At 35.9% G+C, this 17,235-nt stretch overlaps 1 protein-coding gene across 2 annotated transcripts in view; it reads left to right on the top strand.

Annotated features, from left to right (window-relative positions):
• Positions 1–5,833: 5,833 nt before the first annotated feature.
• Positions 5,834–17,235, top strand: part of LOC100367699 (LHFPL tetraspan subfamily member 2 protein-like) — a 47,726-nt gene continuing 36,324 nt past the window's right edge. Inside the window, exon 1 of one of the 2 annotated variants that reach the window (XM_085494966.1) lies at positions 5,834–5,867. The gene's annotated coding sequence lies outside the window, so the exon portion shown is untranslated. Of the gene's footprint in view, positions 5,868–14,349; positions 14,516–17,235 lie in introns of those variants that run through there. The other variant, XM_002741085.4, reaches the window with a different exon arrangement.

Here is a 17,235-nt window from a genome sequence, read left to right as displayed (position 1 = left end):
ATAATCAAATGAAGTATATAAAAATACCGGTAGTACTATTTTGATTTGGACATATAGTACCTTCATCTCCGAATAACTGGGTTGTCATCAAATAACAGATATCGAGACTTGTCAGTTGATGCTCAGACAACCAATCAAATTGTTGTATTTGTTGTCTGAGTTTGGTATAGGTCTGCTAATGTTCGTACACTACACAATTTAAACTTTTTATATATTTATATCTTTCCGGCTTTACGAACTTGAACGTTGAATGATTATCTGTGATGTGTAACGTTGTCATATTCAGAAAAAAACACCACAGCCAATTACAGCCAAGATGGCATCTCTATGTTATGTTGACCAAATGTTACAACCGTCTGAAGGTAATACATGCATGATATACTGTGTACGATTGCTATTTCAGACTTCCGTATTGTTTAGTTTGAGCTAAGTCGTGCATCCTATGCAACAACAATATGAAACTAGATTACAAATTGGTAAAAGACAATATAGTGACACAACGCAAATGAAAGCCAGATGGCTAAACATCACAGTGGTTTAAAACCAAATATTTCTAAAGCAGTCAGGAAGATCGTTTAGTCTCCAGATTTCCCTATGACATTATACAGACAAACGAAGATACAGATGCAATGAGTGCGGTAAATCATTCGCTATCTTGGTAAACATTATAGGATTCATATTGAGGAACACGTATTTGTGAACACTATGGGAAATCATTAAATTTTAAAGATATGACTATAGAGTCAATACCAATGAAATGCCGTAAAGCTGTAACCAGTGTGGGAAAGTACTACTTTTAAAGATCATAATGACAAAGGCCATGCACATTTTTTCAATGTGGGAAATCTTTTATTGAAAAAAACACACTGAAAACACATTTTATTATTCATACTGGTGAAATGCCATTTAGTTGTGAGCTGTGTGGCAAACCATTCAGATACAAAATACTAGTAAGTCTAACAGTCATTATATAATCTATAATGTAATCCATACATTTGATGCGCCATTGGGACAACGTGGACAACGTGAGTGTATGTAGTTTCTGTTTACTAGTAGAGAGGAAGCAGGTGAACAAACCCGGTCAGAGTTCAAATAAATCATATGTAAGTTTTTGCACACAATTGGAGTGTATGTCATATGTGTGCATATATTCCACTGATGTTACTCCTGTTCCACTGATGCAGGTAGCTCACGACGCATGCAATTGTTTTTATTAATTGGAGTTATCTGAAAGTATAAGTATGTTCACAGTTGTTCACATCAATGTAGGTATTATATAGTATATAAGCAATTTAGTATTATGTATAATTATGTACATGTACATATCATTATTCCTATTGTAGATCTATATTTTAGGGTTTTGTGGATTTTTGAGCATCATAGTTGTCGCACCTGTTTAATATGGTCCAATGTGATGTGTACAACGTATATGAAATACTGAAATTCTAACGCACTGTAGTGTGTTATAAAATTACTATATGTAATTAAATATATAGATATTACGCAATTATGAAAGTGTTGTACTTTAGTATGAATCACAAAAACAAGCAATATAATCCGTGTACATTCACAGCCTACTAATCAGATAATTTGAATATATTACAAATTAAAAAAAATGGCAAAAAATGTTTTTATTTAATGTGCTGATATTAATATATAATCTATTCATGTTTATGACGGGCTATCTTATTTGCATATTGTTTTTTTTTTAAATTTTCTGTTTAATTTTTAGTTACTTGAATGGATGAATACTATACTACACATTAATTAATATTTACTTAATTATTATATATAATTCATTCGATTGTCCAAAAATGTAATTGCCAAATTTATCATGAGTTCATGTCTTCGCAAGTCGATGGTGTCTCTGCAATGGATGTAAGACAAATCTAAATACAAGCGCCAATAGACGGCTGCAAAGTTGTGTTGGTTTTAGAGAACAACGAGCAAATGGTGTGTATTAAAAAGTTTCACTAACAACATAAATTTGAAGCTTGGTTACTCCGACATCATATTTGAATATTTATATGACAATACTGTATTGCTATTGGTCCAAATATATTCAACCCACAAGTTGTATAAGTACTTTCGTATACAACGCTTGAAACGAGTATCGCCCTCTATCGGCATATATTAAAATAGAGAGGGCGTACATAATTCGAAAGTATAGTATTAGTTGTATCAGTATTCTCCACGGCGTCGCACTTTCCATCTGTTTGCCGGGAAAATCTATGGGGCTTTCGCTCGCTGAGGAAAGCGCGATGAAGCCCTTGTGTGAAACCTTTGTGGCTAATTCACTCTACTGTGCGGTAACGTTGTGCATTCAAATTTTGAAAAAAATGGACACAAATATTTACATTGCTTGAGAATGTTGTGGTCTGAAATGAACATGATTTCAACGAAAATCACGTCACTAACATTTCGTTGTTCAGTTGTATTTTACGATACCCGCGGTCAAAGATATACATTTACGTCGTATCCACGGTAATATGTTAATACCAAGTTTAGGTCACTCGCCTTTTTTTTCGAGAATCTAATGGTTGTATGGCGGCCATTTTGTCAGTATTAGAGCATTCTCACCACTGGATCCTATGATGGACACGTGATCATATTTACCTAAATATGCAGATCAGTTTGTGAGCAATTCACACCATATTGAATTGCTATTCGTTTGTCTATTTATCAGCGCAGAATATATATTTGCTTTGAGAGACAATTTTAAGATTATAATAACTATAATGTGTGATGTTGTAGAATGTCATAGAAAGTATTTTTTAAATCGTGTTTATTTCCCATGTACATTCCATTTAAGACATCTGCGAACTCGCTGGCGCCCTCTGGCGTTTCTGTTTCAGTAGTGAGTAATCTTCTTAGTCGGCAATGTATAGAAAGAATTATGACGCCGCTGTGTCTGTCAGATAACTGACCTTTTTTGTAGTAGTCACTAATGTATACTAGACATTTTCGCAAAAACACGATCTGGTTTACGGGTTTATTTGTCTAGTCACGTTCTGTGCTATTTATGCATCTCGATCACGCTCCTAGTCGCATACAACTCGAGAATGTCACGTGTCATCTCAGTCAAATAAATCGCCGTTTTTATACATCATAGTTATAATGTTTATCATACACCGGTGCTATACACAAATGTAAACACAAAAGTGAATCCAATTAATATAAATTTATTTAATTTAATTATCGTCTACACCCTCCCCAAACACCGTGATTTAAATCAATTTATTAATTTAATTTTCTTCTACATCCTCCCCCAACACCGTGATTTAAATCAGCCCACCCCGGGGACTGGACTTGACGTTCTTTATCGGCTACGGTAAAGATGTAAGAAATAATACATCTATTTATAGGTGGGAGAACTTGATATGATATATTTTTCGTTATTATTATTCACTTTATACAATAACATAGTTTTCGTCATTGTCATTACGGATGTAAATAGAGAGGTCATAATCAACTTAGAACTGGTGAAAATAAGAATGTACCTTCACGGAAAAACAGTCTTTGTTTAATCATCGGCAATATTGGACCTGGTAGAGCGTGTTCGAACAGAGATAATAATGCCCCATATATGGCGTCGACTACCCGCAGAGGAAGAGGAGAATAAGGTCTACTCTAAATGTGTTTGGCATTGCTGTAAGTATTGGAAGTAAGGCGACATTCGTAGTAATTGCCCCATTAGTGTAGGTGCTTCGCTGTCTGTGCCCACAATACATACTGGTGCACCCTATCATCGTCTGTAATTGCATCGTTCAAGTTAATGTTGTTTCAAATAATTGTCTGTGGACTGTCTTTTTGCCAATATTATTCGGCCTACATGAAAATTAACCTTGAAAATTTATTCTCACATAACGTGAACCTCAAGTAACCGATCCGTCCTATATGGAGGTACCATGCTTCATTTTAAAGGCGTCATTTGAAATACATTTGTTAAAACTTCTCCAAACCTACATTTATAAAGTCGTGCGCAGAGAGTAGCCTTGTGTCCTACAATCAGCATCATGTTTAAGAAATACGAATGGATTCTACATCTAGGTGTCTGATTTCTTAAAACCTGGATTCGGTTTTTTATGCCGTGTAGTTGTGTACCACTTCCTCAATCACATTTCCCCGGAAACATAAACTATTCTAGATTACACCAACCGTTCCACATGCATCACTTTAACACAAATGAGACTGTGGCAGATTATTACTTTCCCTGTCACATAAATCACATTGTTTTGAAATAATGTCGAATGCACAAATTCCTACCACATGTATCTCACTAAAAGTCGCTCCATACTTTGGATGAATCCATTATAATAAGGTGTGTCACCATCCCTACAACACTAATCGAACTACGTTGGATCATATCTGTCATATGTACCACACGCCACCAGATCTCCATGTAATACTCAACCCCTGCCACATAAATCACACTATGGCGCATTATACATCACCACTGTCAGAATTATATGATAATGTACACCTCTATTCGCAGGTAAATACATTTCATAACACAAAGCCCACAAATTTAACTATATGGGCTTAAGCCACATATTCTTTACTATTTAAATATATCATTTTTCCTGCTATATACGCCACTCCCCCACCACATTGTAACGAAATATACCATCTCTCCACCATATAAACCACGCGCACACATCCATATGAATAACAGTTTGACTGAACATGTATTCCCGGCTATATACACCACGCACAATCCATTGCAATACAAATAACAGACATAATACATAATCTCTCCTGCAATATGTACCACACACCACCGATTCGCATACGGTCTCCCCTGTCATATGCATCATCCCCTGCCACATGAATCATACAATGGCGGAATATAATATGACCCCTGTCATATGCACCACACACCATTTCCCCGCCACATGAATAATTTTACGACTAACCATACATGCAATATATCCCCATCTACCCACCACATCTAGTCCCTCTAGCCACGCGGGTACGAACACTTAGTCACACTAGCTGACCCCCTAGGTACACCAGCACAGTGTATTGCGCTTGTTCAATCTCGGTATGCTGGCGCCTTGGTGTCGCTAAATCTCCGACACATTCAACTTCATGGCTAGTTCAGTCGGAACACAGTAATCGCATGTATACATATTAAACATGTCAAAAAGGGTTTACACTATAAATTATTATTTCCTACAAAATATCATGTCGCTGTCTGTCGTGCACCTGCAGTGGCAGTTACTAATTTTACACAGAATCAATGTGACTTTTGACCTATTTTTTAATACCAATATAAATCATAACCACAGTTTTAAAGAGTTTGCTAATGAATTAAAATTTGACTCGCAATTTTGCCTGTATCTCGTCGACAAGAACTCTTTTTTTCGAATGAATGTGGAAATGTGTAAACAAATAATAAGACTTCGTAGTTCCATTCCAGCTACTTTGCGGATTATACCATTGTTCATGTGGGTAAATCCATGCAGTTACAACATGTGTCTTTATTTGCCTTGTTATGTGTTTGATATTACAATGAAAACCCGTAATATTAATTAGACTGGGATTTGTTCGAAATATTATCGCTATCAGAAAGCTGCTATGTGTTTATGAGGTGCGCGTGTGGAGACAGAAACGCAACCCGTTTTAAAATGGTTCGGTCCAATTGAAAGTCATTGATAGTATCGTTGTATATTTCCAGCAGTAGCAGCAGACGATCGATGTAGTCGTTACGAGGATCGCGCCAAATCAAAGCGGAATATTCCAGTCATTGCGATGCGAGTTGATTCTTAATGCGCACCAAAGCAGACGAATGACAACCTGTATTTGCTGGTATGCCAAGGAATATTGTGAGGTCGTCATCGGTTTTGGAGTTCTACTGATCACTGGTGAGTGGTAAATCAGTTTTATGTTAGACACACTCCGGGAGCACATCACTACTTTCAAGTTGATTCGTAACTATTTCTATAACATTACATCCAACAATGACAATTCACTCGATCGGTTGTGAACTCGCCCATTATCTAAACTACAACCGCAATAAGAAGAAGATGCCGGAATCTACGTAAAATAATTGAAATTTACCGATTTACTGACTTTCATATTTCATTGTTATAACAACACAGTATTGATCGTATCCCATTAAAACGCACGTGCGCGTCTCTACCAATCGAATTATAATATGGCGTCCAGCTGACCGTCACATTGCCTTTGTTCCTATACCAGGCAATCCATCATGTCCTATGTAATATTAACTTGGCCCGTGGACATCGTGATTCATCGGCAAACGTGTTATTAAATCTCAATGGGTGTACTTAAAACGTTAATGGATTTGCTTTTACTAATAATATTGTTTAAATGACAACTTGAAAAGCGCGAACTCTTGAGATAATTCTAGGTGTAGGAAACAGACAGTGGTATCGCATCGTACTATTACCATTACGCACTGGGTATACCCTACATCGGAAAACACCGTGATTTAACTATCCACTGATTCGATACACCCACTTCCCATTGAGTATTGTGAATATGGATAATTATGTACCATATCGGAAAGTAAAGGCTGCAATAATGGAACTTAATGTTTATCCCAAATAATCCCACACAAGTACAATAAATGTTGTTAGTTGCCTGCCTGTATAATTATACAGAACATGCATTACCGTAGCTTTCATTGTTCAGATTTTCTTTATGACACGTTCAGTCATGCGTGCTTACTCGATTAGCGACGCACGCTTTGACGTTGAATGTGATGCCGCTGTATCAGATTTTCAGTCGGAAGTCCGCCCTCTTGTGACTCTGAAAGCGGCGGCGGATTTGATGATCATCGAAACGAAACACGTCAAAGTATTATGGACTTCTTGAAATAAAAACAAATAAAATTCACGTAGTGGGACTACTAGTAGTTTAAAACAACTACTGTAGAATACTTTATTTTCGCTTGGAATTAATTTTCGCTATTTTCGCTGAAGGAATGATTCAGTGAAAATAAAATCCAGCGAATATACCTTTTTCCCTATATTTTACATTAAACCCATCAAAAATCAGTGAAAATAAATTCTATACAAAACACCCAAAAAGTCTTTTCAGCGAAAATAAATTATTTCACAGTATTTCTGCGTCAATTTAATTTCAATCGTTTTGCTATCTACCGATAGCAACCACGAAGGTAACCATCATGTGACATACAAAAGTTGTTTGGTAAGAACATACACTAAATTATTGAATGAATGAATGAATGAATGAATGAAAGAATGAATGAATGAATGAATGAATGAATGAATGCGTATCTACCATATACTCATGTTATTTGACGGACAATCGTGGATTGTAACTAGATCAGGGTTTTGTACGGCGTCTCCAGGCCATATAACACATGTTTTACTCAAACTGGGTAAGTTCATATACAAATACGGGGACATCAACTAATACAACCACGTACATTAAATACAAGGGATAGCAGGTGATGAGAAAATTGTGCTAGTGTCTTACTCAATACAGGGATGGATGAATAATATATTTGGGAAACAATTTCATCTTCGTCAGAAGATAAAACAAAACAAGCATTTTCCTTCAATATACTGTATTTATAGTTGTAAAACATGACAATCATATTGATGGTAACTATAGTTGCAACTGATTGTAGTATCCTCCTTTTATTTTATTTACCCATCCCTACGTACGTGTCTCATCCTCCATTGAATGGACACCTTAATGCATTGTACCCACTTCGCGTCTCGGCATCGGAAACTGAGCGTGACAAATTAAATGACGAATAAAATGAAATGTCAACCCCCATTTTCGTTATCATATTAACCCTAACTGGTTGTTAAATTGCCTTCGTTAGCTATTTACTTCAATGATTGACAGCGCTTTTATAAAAATTGTAATAGAGTGTGTTTTGAATGCGAACTGACGTCTCCTAATTAGGGGGTCCGGTAACACGTTCCGCTCAAACAAAAAGAAGTCTTTTCATTTGGTCGCCATTTATCAGTTTTTCAATTTACGTTGATACTACCATGTAACATACTCAATTATTTCTAAATATGCAATAATATAACAATATACCAGAGACGCGACATGTAGACCTGCATTCAATTCGATCCCATGGAGGAAATAACAAGACATATTATCTAATTATGAATATTCCTTTGACAAAGAAATGTAAAATTACAGTTGGTTGATGGAAAATTAATCGAATGGGCTTCAATTACGTTTGGAAATGCGATAAATGAATTTATACAAAACTGAATAAATAATTGCAATGTACAGCCCCGTCAGAGACATCGTTGACAGGTGGTGATATTCTCTTTCTATCTAGTTGTTACCTTCCCTATTGGTGATATTTAATGCATATTTATATTTTACAACTATTGTGTGAATGTGATGTGTATTATTAAACACATTAATGATAATCGATCTTGAAGTTAATTATTATTAAAATATCAGAAACCAGAAACTCAATACTGCTCACTATGGCCTGAACACAGAGTAAGTAGGGGACGGCAAGGCTTGAAAATATTTGTACAAAAATATTTTACACAGACGGTCTTTGCGTACATCAAGTTATATCAATTGAAAGCGATTTTAAAGAAAACACTTTTCATAACGGTTTCTGCACACAGAGAGTACACAATTTATGAATACTGGGAATTGAAAGCATTGTTAAATATAACGTGTTCGTTTAATACGGTAATCGTTTTCTAAGAGGTTCCCATACCTACGTAGGTACATGTGCTCTCAGTATGCTGTAATTATTCCATGGACCCATGTTTGAACATTTTGTTTAAAAGTCGTCGCACTTACGAATTCCGTGTAAGCAATGTATTTTTCACGCGATGCGAGGAGAACAACCCTTTAACCGAATTGTCTCAGAACCACCACAACTTGCGTTAATTTAAGCCCAATGTTTTGCATTATTTTTTTTGCCGGGGTACACGCCCCGTCTACGGAAAGCTTCGACGTTTTCCGTACACTGGATACCTGTGAGGTTTAATCGTATACATATGTTTACAGCTGCATCTCTCTGATACCGAATGTCAGTGATATGATACAACTGACATATAAGGATGCGTATTCCACCGTATTAATACATTTGCTCGGAGTTTTGGAAATCTAATTCACTATTTTTGGTCAATTATTGTGAAATCGAGGCCATCGCCACGGTGTATATGAATAATTTATTATTAAGTACTATACATAATTAAGGTAATCATTATTATTGTAACGATGGACTTTTTACAGCGATGCCCGCATTTTTTTTCCGGGAAGTTTTTGTTTTCATATAATCAACGTCTTTCAGAATCTCTGTTTTTGTTCGACATTGCTGGGTAGTTTAGATTAATAACTTTCTTGTTGTAACCTAAGAAGCGTTGTTTCGCAATACACAAAAAAGCAATAATGATATAATGAACTAAATAAGCGTATGCGAATGATACGTACAAATAATTGAAAGCGCATGCGCAGTTGCATCAAATGAATAATGTATTTGTGTGTGACTAAGGCGATGTTAAATCAAAACCAAGTGACACGTGTATATTAACATACAATAACGAACAAACACTCAGCCCACATTAACTCTTCTAATCTCATTTCATAAATATGAACAGTGGTTAGTAAGCACTTATTGTTGATTTCCAGCTGCGTTCGTCTGGTTATTGTTGTTAATACCAACTCAGTGTTATATATCATCCATTTTTATTCATACAACTGACGTTTTTTTATAATTTTCAGGAAAATTTATTACATCATAGACATATTGATCTCCAAATAAACGGAAAACGAAATGTCAACTGTCACTTTATACACGAATAACTGCGTGAATTACTGCTTGTTCTAAACACGCCATTAATTCTTATTAAATATCGACTGAATATCGTGTGTGACAATTCTTTCATTTCCGAGAGCATAACAGTCGTCCCTATACCACGTTATATTCGATATGGCTCCCGTGTGATGTGTACATCACTGAGACAAAATTCGAACGCGCTACACGACAACTGAGCACTTTAATTATATTTATATAAACTCTAATTTGATTTTAAAGAGAGCATGATATTTACATTTTATCTTTTTTACCAACGAAGGAAATAAAGTGTATTGTCAAACTCTGCATCCCAACCATATTGGAACATTACACTTCCATTAAAGGGGTGGAAGACCCATAATGAGGGTGACAGTTGATGTACCCAAGGCGTTTCTAGGACCACGTGCGAACATAATGATAAATATACAAACAAATTTGGCGATATCTATAGAAAAAAACAAACAGTTTATACATTTTCAATAATAATTAAAACTATGTAATAGATGTGTTCCCAGTAAATCTACATAAGAGGAAACGCTATCAATAAGATACAACCGTTGCAAATAACCTGAAAACAATGTTATTTTATGTATACGTGACTGTGTATTTTATTTTATTTTTATTTATTTTTTTAAGTAGCATAGCTCCTTAAGTCCAATTTCAAGTTGGATCCAGTGGTACTACATCACTAAATAAACAAGTTCATACTCACGAGTTATAGCAGGACATTTCAGCCCCATGGTTGGAATAATCAGTACTCGTTGAAGTATTGCGATGATTCAAAAATAAAATCTTCCAGCTAAAAATTAAAACTGTCATCTTTAAGGCCGTGCAAAAGTGTCACTAGTCAAATAAAACACAAATTTAGAAATCATAATTAACATAATAATACATGTTTTAGTGCAAAATTCCCAAATTGATGAGCGGGATGGAACACGTGGACAGAGTCCCAAATAGTTGACACAATAGATTGTAACTGATACCGTGCCTACGATGAGGGCGTAATTCATTAAACAAATTCAAACCAGAACCACAAATAGTTGTTTCAGTACGTTCCAATTAAAATCGAAATACAACTCAAATAATCGAATTTTCTTTCCTGTAAAATATTTTCTATTTAAATATGATTACTTATAGTCGGCGAATCGTTCAGAGAAAGTACACCAGGAAATTAAAATGGATCGGTCTGCATATTGCAAACAATGTACGCCCTCCCATGTGACATTCTAAATTGCTGTCTATTTATTCGACATCTGATAAATTTAAATCACAATAGCCAAAATAGCATTATGTATATTTCATTTATTGTCTGGGCTATTGCAACGATTCGTCAAATTGAATCGTCTGGGTGTCTATTGTTTGCCCCAGGCAGGTGCGACGTGCCGTGAATGTGCGAGTGTGTGTTATCTGGCGGCGCATCGTTTCGGATCAAGAGATAGGTCTTGCCAATGTTGGTATGTTTTTCTTCTTTTTTTCACATTATTCAGTATCAATACGCAGTGACGGTGTATATATACTTATTATTCGCGATGTATACATATTCGGTAAAACGTCGTTTGATCGCTATCTGTGCAAAATGTGAACCGTCCATGCATGGAGACGTTTGTTATTTTAATAGTACAGCTCGTGGCAGTATGAGGGTGGTGTGCAGGAAGGTTAGGAATGCGATTATTATTTCGGCAACGCACGAAAGATTCCTCTCTATGTGTGAAAAGACATTTCGCATAATAGTGTTACTACCGATAGTTGTAAAAACGAAGCAAAATATTGCCATACCTTATCAGTCAGAGCGGGCCTTTGTCCCGGAGATAAGGAGAGCGTGGTGATATGATAGAATGTGCGGCTTATGTGTTGAACATGTCTGTTTGTAATATATGTACTTTGTTTACATCGATTTTGATTCAGCTGTCTTAGTGCAGTTTTTACATTTTTTGATCAGTTCAAGTTTTTGGAGAGTGTGTGTGCACAAGTGCAACTCCACGATGTATAGACCATGTGGCACATCACAAGTAATTTGAACTGGGCGTGTTTCGTTTAGTGGAGTATCATATTGGATACCAATATTTGAAATACAAACGTGTTGTTATTTGCGTTTTTATAACTGAAAATTTCAATATTCAGTTGTGTTTTGTACAGAATATTTATAGAGTAATTTACGTAGTTCGTAACAAATGTGGCTGGCCGTCTTAATTACGTTATATTTATTACGTCAACTGAATTTGTATTTATTTTACAAGTCTGGATACACAATTGGGTAGATATTGTTCACTTTACGAAATACAGTGTAATGGTATGAACTTTATTTCGCAAAACATGGCGACCCTGAACTGAAAGGTTTGTAATTTGCTCATTTATTCTGGCGAAATATGAATGGACGTATGCCGCAAAACTGAACTAGGTTGGCCTAAACTACAAACCTCATAAGGGGGAGCGTAACAGCCGTCTGGTGTATAGTAATTACTAATTTGCCCAAGGCATCTAAGGTCACGGAGCTTTACATAAGAACAAAGAATGCGTTTTCTAAATTTGTCTGTTAAGATGAACAAATATGACAGTCGTCTGCGCGATATCATAATCTGATCGCACGTGGCGATCGTTAATGTGATTTTTGAATAACATTTCTTAGTGGTGCAAACATAAAAATGGAATTGTTTGTTTTAAAATAAAGACAATATAACTTTTGCATTTTAAAGTCACGGGAAAATAGAATTCACGTATGTCTCGGATCTATTTAGTGTTTCAGTACAAAACTCAGAAGAATTCTGTTTGATTACCAAATTTGACTTGGCGCAAAATGTTGCGTAGAAGAAAGCTCCGCGGGGAAAAAAAGTATTGCAAAATGCCATTTGACTATGATCCTTTTTGGTGCAATAAATTCGAAATGTCGCCATTTTCGTATTGAACTATGTCTTTTTTACGATCGCTAAAAATGCAAGCGTTTTGATAACGACCGTACTTTCTATAGTCCCATTATTAGAGTGGTATACATTGGGAGATGGAATAATTAGACCACGTGGTGTAAATGATACGATGAGCGATGTTATCATTAAAATAATATTTCATACATGATATTACATTTTGTCATTTTTATTGCAATTTAAAAAAAAATCATCATAACAATTGACATCATAAATCAATGTAAAAGAATATACATTTTTTTAAGTGTAACGTTTGTATGGATAATTATGCTCTTCCGTGTGACGTCGTTACCCCCCATCGAATTTATGTTCCATGTCAGTGGTGCTTTCATTATTTACGGTTTTTATCTGATAATCGGTGTTGACAGGTTATTCAAATGGTAATGTTTTCTACTCTTTTGTGTACTGCATGCATTAGAAATTTCCTTAAAGACTGGTATTCAACAAAAAATGGAGACCGTTGCGCTTGCGTGGGATCACGGGGTATTTCGCTGTTTTCACAAGAAGCATGAATAAGTCTGTTCTGACTGAATCTTTATAGTGGCACATTTTGTTGTTGTTTTGTGTTTCTATTTGTTGTTGTTTTACACGCTATTGTTCGTCTTTTCGTTATTGCTGTCCTTGCGTCTATGGCGCCACCACCGTAGTATTTCGTCACGTTCTGCATATCGATGCGTACTCTAACTGTAGTATTAAATAAGTTTTTAATTTCGATATTTCCGCTGATAAGAAAATCCACTAAAATTATTTTTATGTCATCATATAAAATAGCGATATGACTTACTGGTTGTTTCACTTTTTTTTAAATTCGTGAACTAGCAAAATAGTGAAATGAAATGGTTGTACACTGCAGTTGTATTGTTATTGCTATGAGATGGTGCTTACCGATAGTGTGATATGTGTACTGGGCGTATGTGCGTATTTTTTACCTGTCGCGTTTCAATGAACACAAATCTAGTATGCTGGTTTCAAAAGCTTGGATAACAATTGTTAAGTAACCGAAATAACCGACATACTGACATGAAGCTCTTTTTTATGTAGCGAATAGACTGTCTCTCTTTCAGATTTTGACTCGAACTGAAAATTAATCTTTACATTTAGAAGTATCCCTCAAAAGACCCCAGAAAACATCCGATAAATTAAAAACACTCTTCTGGTATTGACTAAATACTATCAATTCGTTATCATAAACGTTGTGTTTTGCCAACCACACTATGTGCATGCCCCGTAGATTATGCTTTTATCTAGCGTCAATCTTACTCGTATTGGCGCCATATTGTTTCCAAAAGCCGGTTCAATACATGTATCTATATTATTTTATGTCTCTATATTCCCTGTATTGCCATTTGCACCTGCGTCACCAAATCCAGACAACTACAGAATTGATATTTTATTTTATTTCACACTTGGGGATTATATTTCAAAATTGTTTTTTTTGTTTTTACAAAAATTCTCAAACTGCATTCCTGCAAACTGACATAAAATATTCAACAGATAAAAGTATATTGACAATTAAACAAACAACTTGAAGATTAAACAAATTACAATATAAAAGTAGTGTACGTGAAAGTGCTCACGAAGACGAGACTGCCCTCATGTGACTGACTCTCTTTTCTGGAATCTGCGATGCTAATATATTCATTAGGCTCGAGCACTTCCGTCATGTGAAGGAACGCACGAACGACCAGAGTACGGAGTCCAACGCCCCAATCAGTTCAGTTAGTCAGTTAGCAATACTGTCATCCGGTTCATTCATTAATGCACCATGCAATACTATTGTATTGTATATTGAATTGCCGAATTTTCACAAACGGTAAGTCTCTTCTTGCGTTGTTCTGGCGGTTAGAGTTTTCTTGGCCGCTCCTCTCTAGCTCGCTAATTTGAGCGTGATTTTGTTTTACAGACAAGAGTCCGGCAACAAGTTGTCACTGTATACCAATGACCACTGCGTTACGCAAATCGTTTATCATGATTCGGTTGTTTTTATTCTATGAACAATAACGTACAATACGACACGACATTGTACAGGAATTGTACACGACCTCTGCAGGCAGGCACGCGGCAAATTATCATTTGGCCTGACGTCAAGTCGCGGAGAACGAAGCGACGCTTTATTGACTTGCACTGTCCAAATGATTCTAACATAAACAGTTTCAGAGAGTTGTCAAATATTGGGAAGCGCAGGGTCAGATCCCGGTCAAACCAATTTGCGTGGTCGCAAGATCGTGCTCCACACTAAACTACAAGTTTTGTTGTTTGCGAAATTTAACTTGTTTCCAGTTCTAATTGCGTGAAAATCGTAAGCGACACCCAACAGCGGGGGAGGGGGGTGTGCGTGTCTGTGGCTGTCGGATTACTGAGGATGTCAGTTATTCCAAATTTTTGATAGATAGTTATTGGTCGTTATTATACACAGACTTTGTCAATAATTCGTGTGTATGCACAAGTCAAGTCTGTCCTCTGTTGGCCATCCTTTGTAAACAGTACTATCAATGGGGTTGCCGTCTTGTACAAACATAACTGTTTCCTGTTAATACAATCATGTATATGGAATTGATTTAAAATGTGGCAGATGGTGACTAGATTTGCTGGGAATCCAGTACTAATGGTATTTGTTAAAGTAGACCTAATCTTTCTAAACTGCTAGTTTTCCTTCATTTTGACACTAATTAGACGGCTAACCTCTAAATTCACATCGTTTAGATAAAATTACAGATAATAGAAAATAAAATGTTCATTGAAATTGTGTCTTAAAACGAAAAGTTGATAAAGAATTGTTCTTAAATGGTGCTGCTTGTGCTATGTTGTGTTTGGTACAGGTCCCAAAGCAACATACCTACACCTGTGTAAAGTACATTGGGGGGGGGGGGTTCGCTCTGCATCTGGTAAAAAATGGAGCCAAAAAGATCAACGATGAGGGCATTTTCTGTTAAAAAACTTTGCCGTATTTTGCCAAAAAGTGGCCAAAAATTAATAGTAAAAAGATATGCTTGATCATTAAAATGGGTGTCAAAACAGCAGCACGTACCTGTATACCTTAAATATGGATGGACCCCCCACACTTTGTTTACACAAAATTTGAGCTTGATTGTAGAATCTCACAGCCAACTTGTGAACACGTTTACTGTGACTAAAAAAAAGAATGGAACAGCAATATTGCAGTATGAGACACCTTTTTGCTAAATAAGTTCATGGTGTAAACCATGTAAATGTAGGGTCCCATGATATTTCGGGTAAGGGGTGTTAAGACATTACAGGATATGATTATTTATTTATGAAGTTGTTTGATTCCACAAACAAGTAAACAAACACTGTAATAAATGCAGATGTATTTTTAACTGTCATGGCAGTGAGATATTGTTTTGAAAGTGCTCAGGCAGAAATTTTGTTCTGGATCACAGCCTTGCAGTCAAAAGCATGATAAAAAAAACTGCATTTGAGATTGAAAACGTTAATGGTCTGTGCACTGGTTAGCAACTGTTGCATCAACACAATTTTTGCTAAATCAAAGTTTGGAAATCACATTGACACTTTAGCAAAAGTAAATATAGTAAAGTACATGTTGTAAAAATAATAGTTTGTATTTACAAAACATTGGCTATTAATATAATATGGTGCTTTTAAAAGGAGCAGTGTGTGTGAAACTGGGAGTAACAGACCACTAACATGTCAATCAACATGGTATCTCAAATTTACAGTGCTACACCAAACATAAACCACATCAAGGATATTAGTAAATGGAGCACTGTACTCTTGAAATGTACACCTTGTGTTCAAAGTGTCTGGAGTGTGAAGGCCATCAGTTGTAGAAGTGAAATGGAATTATGTAGGTGGGTGTTGACACTAAAGAGATCAGCTGTCCGTCAGGTGTTGAAATACAGATTTCTAGTTTTAAACTGATGCCGGATGTGGTATTGTTATAGGCACTCCAACACTGGCATACACACCACTACTACAATTAAAAACATAGGACACTATCACTTAAAGTGCCTCAGTGTGATGTTCACTGATACAGAATTTTACAATATCTGCTTGTTAGCAAAATTTATGAGAATTGTCTCGGGGGTGGGGGTGGGGGTGGGGGAGGGTGGTGGTGGTGGTGGTGGTGGGGGTGATTTGTAATATTCACATAAGCCAGGGAAAAAACATTCTGTATTTCCAGACGTTGTGTTACTAAAATACCAGCCAGGCAGAAAATTGTTCTATTGTAAACCCCCCCCCCCCAATGGACATCCTTTTAACAAGTTTTTTTCTATCACAAATATCATGCATTTAATACAGAATAAAGTGTACAATTGACAGCCAATTGCAAGTAATATTGTGGATTTTCTGAGTTTTGATTTTCATCAAAGGAAAACAAATTCATTTCATGAAAAGAAATTAAGATATAAACCTAAAAAAAAAGTTTGAATTTCATCAAAAACATTTTCTCACCCTTAGAGAAGCACAAGGTTGAAACTTTCCACATATGTTACTCTGACAGAACACTATTTGTCAATATGCTAACCTTAGATGCCTTGCTTGGCTGCAATC

The sequence above is a fragment of the Saccoglossus kowalevskii genome, chromosome 21 (assembly GCF_978046115.1).
Source record: "Saccoglossus kowalevskii chromosome 21, keSacKowa6.1, whole genome shotgun sequence".
In the NCBI taxonomy this organism is placed as follows: Eukaryota; Metazoa; Hemichordata; class Enteropneusta; family Harrimaniidae; genus Saccoglossus; species Saccoglossus kowalevskii.
The sequence above is the reverse complement of the archived record's forward strand: the minus strand, read 5'-3'. Positions and strand labels throughout refer to the sequence as shown.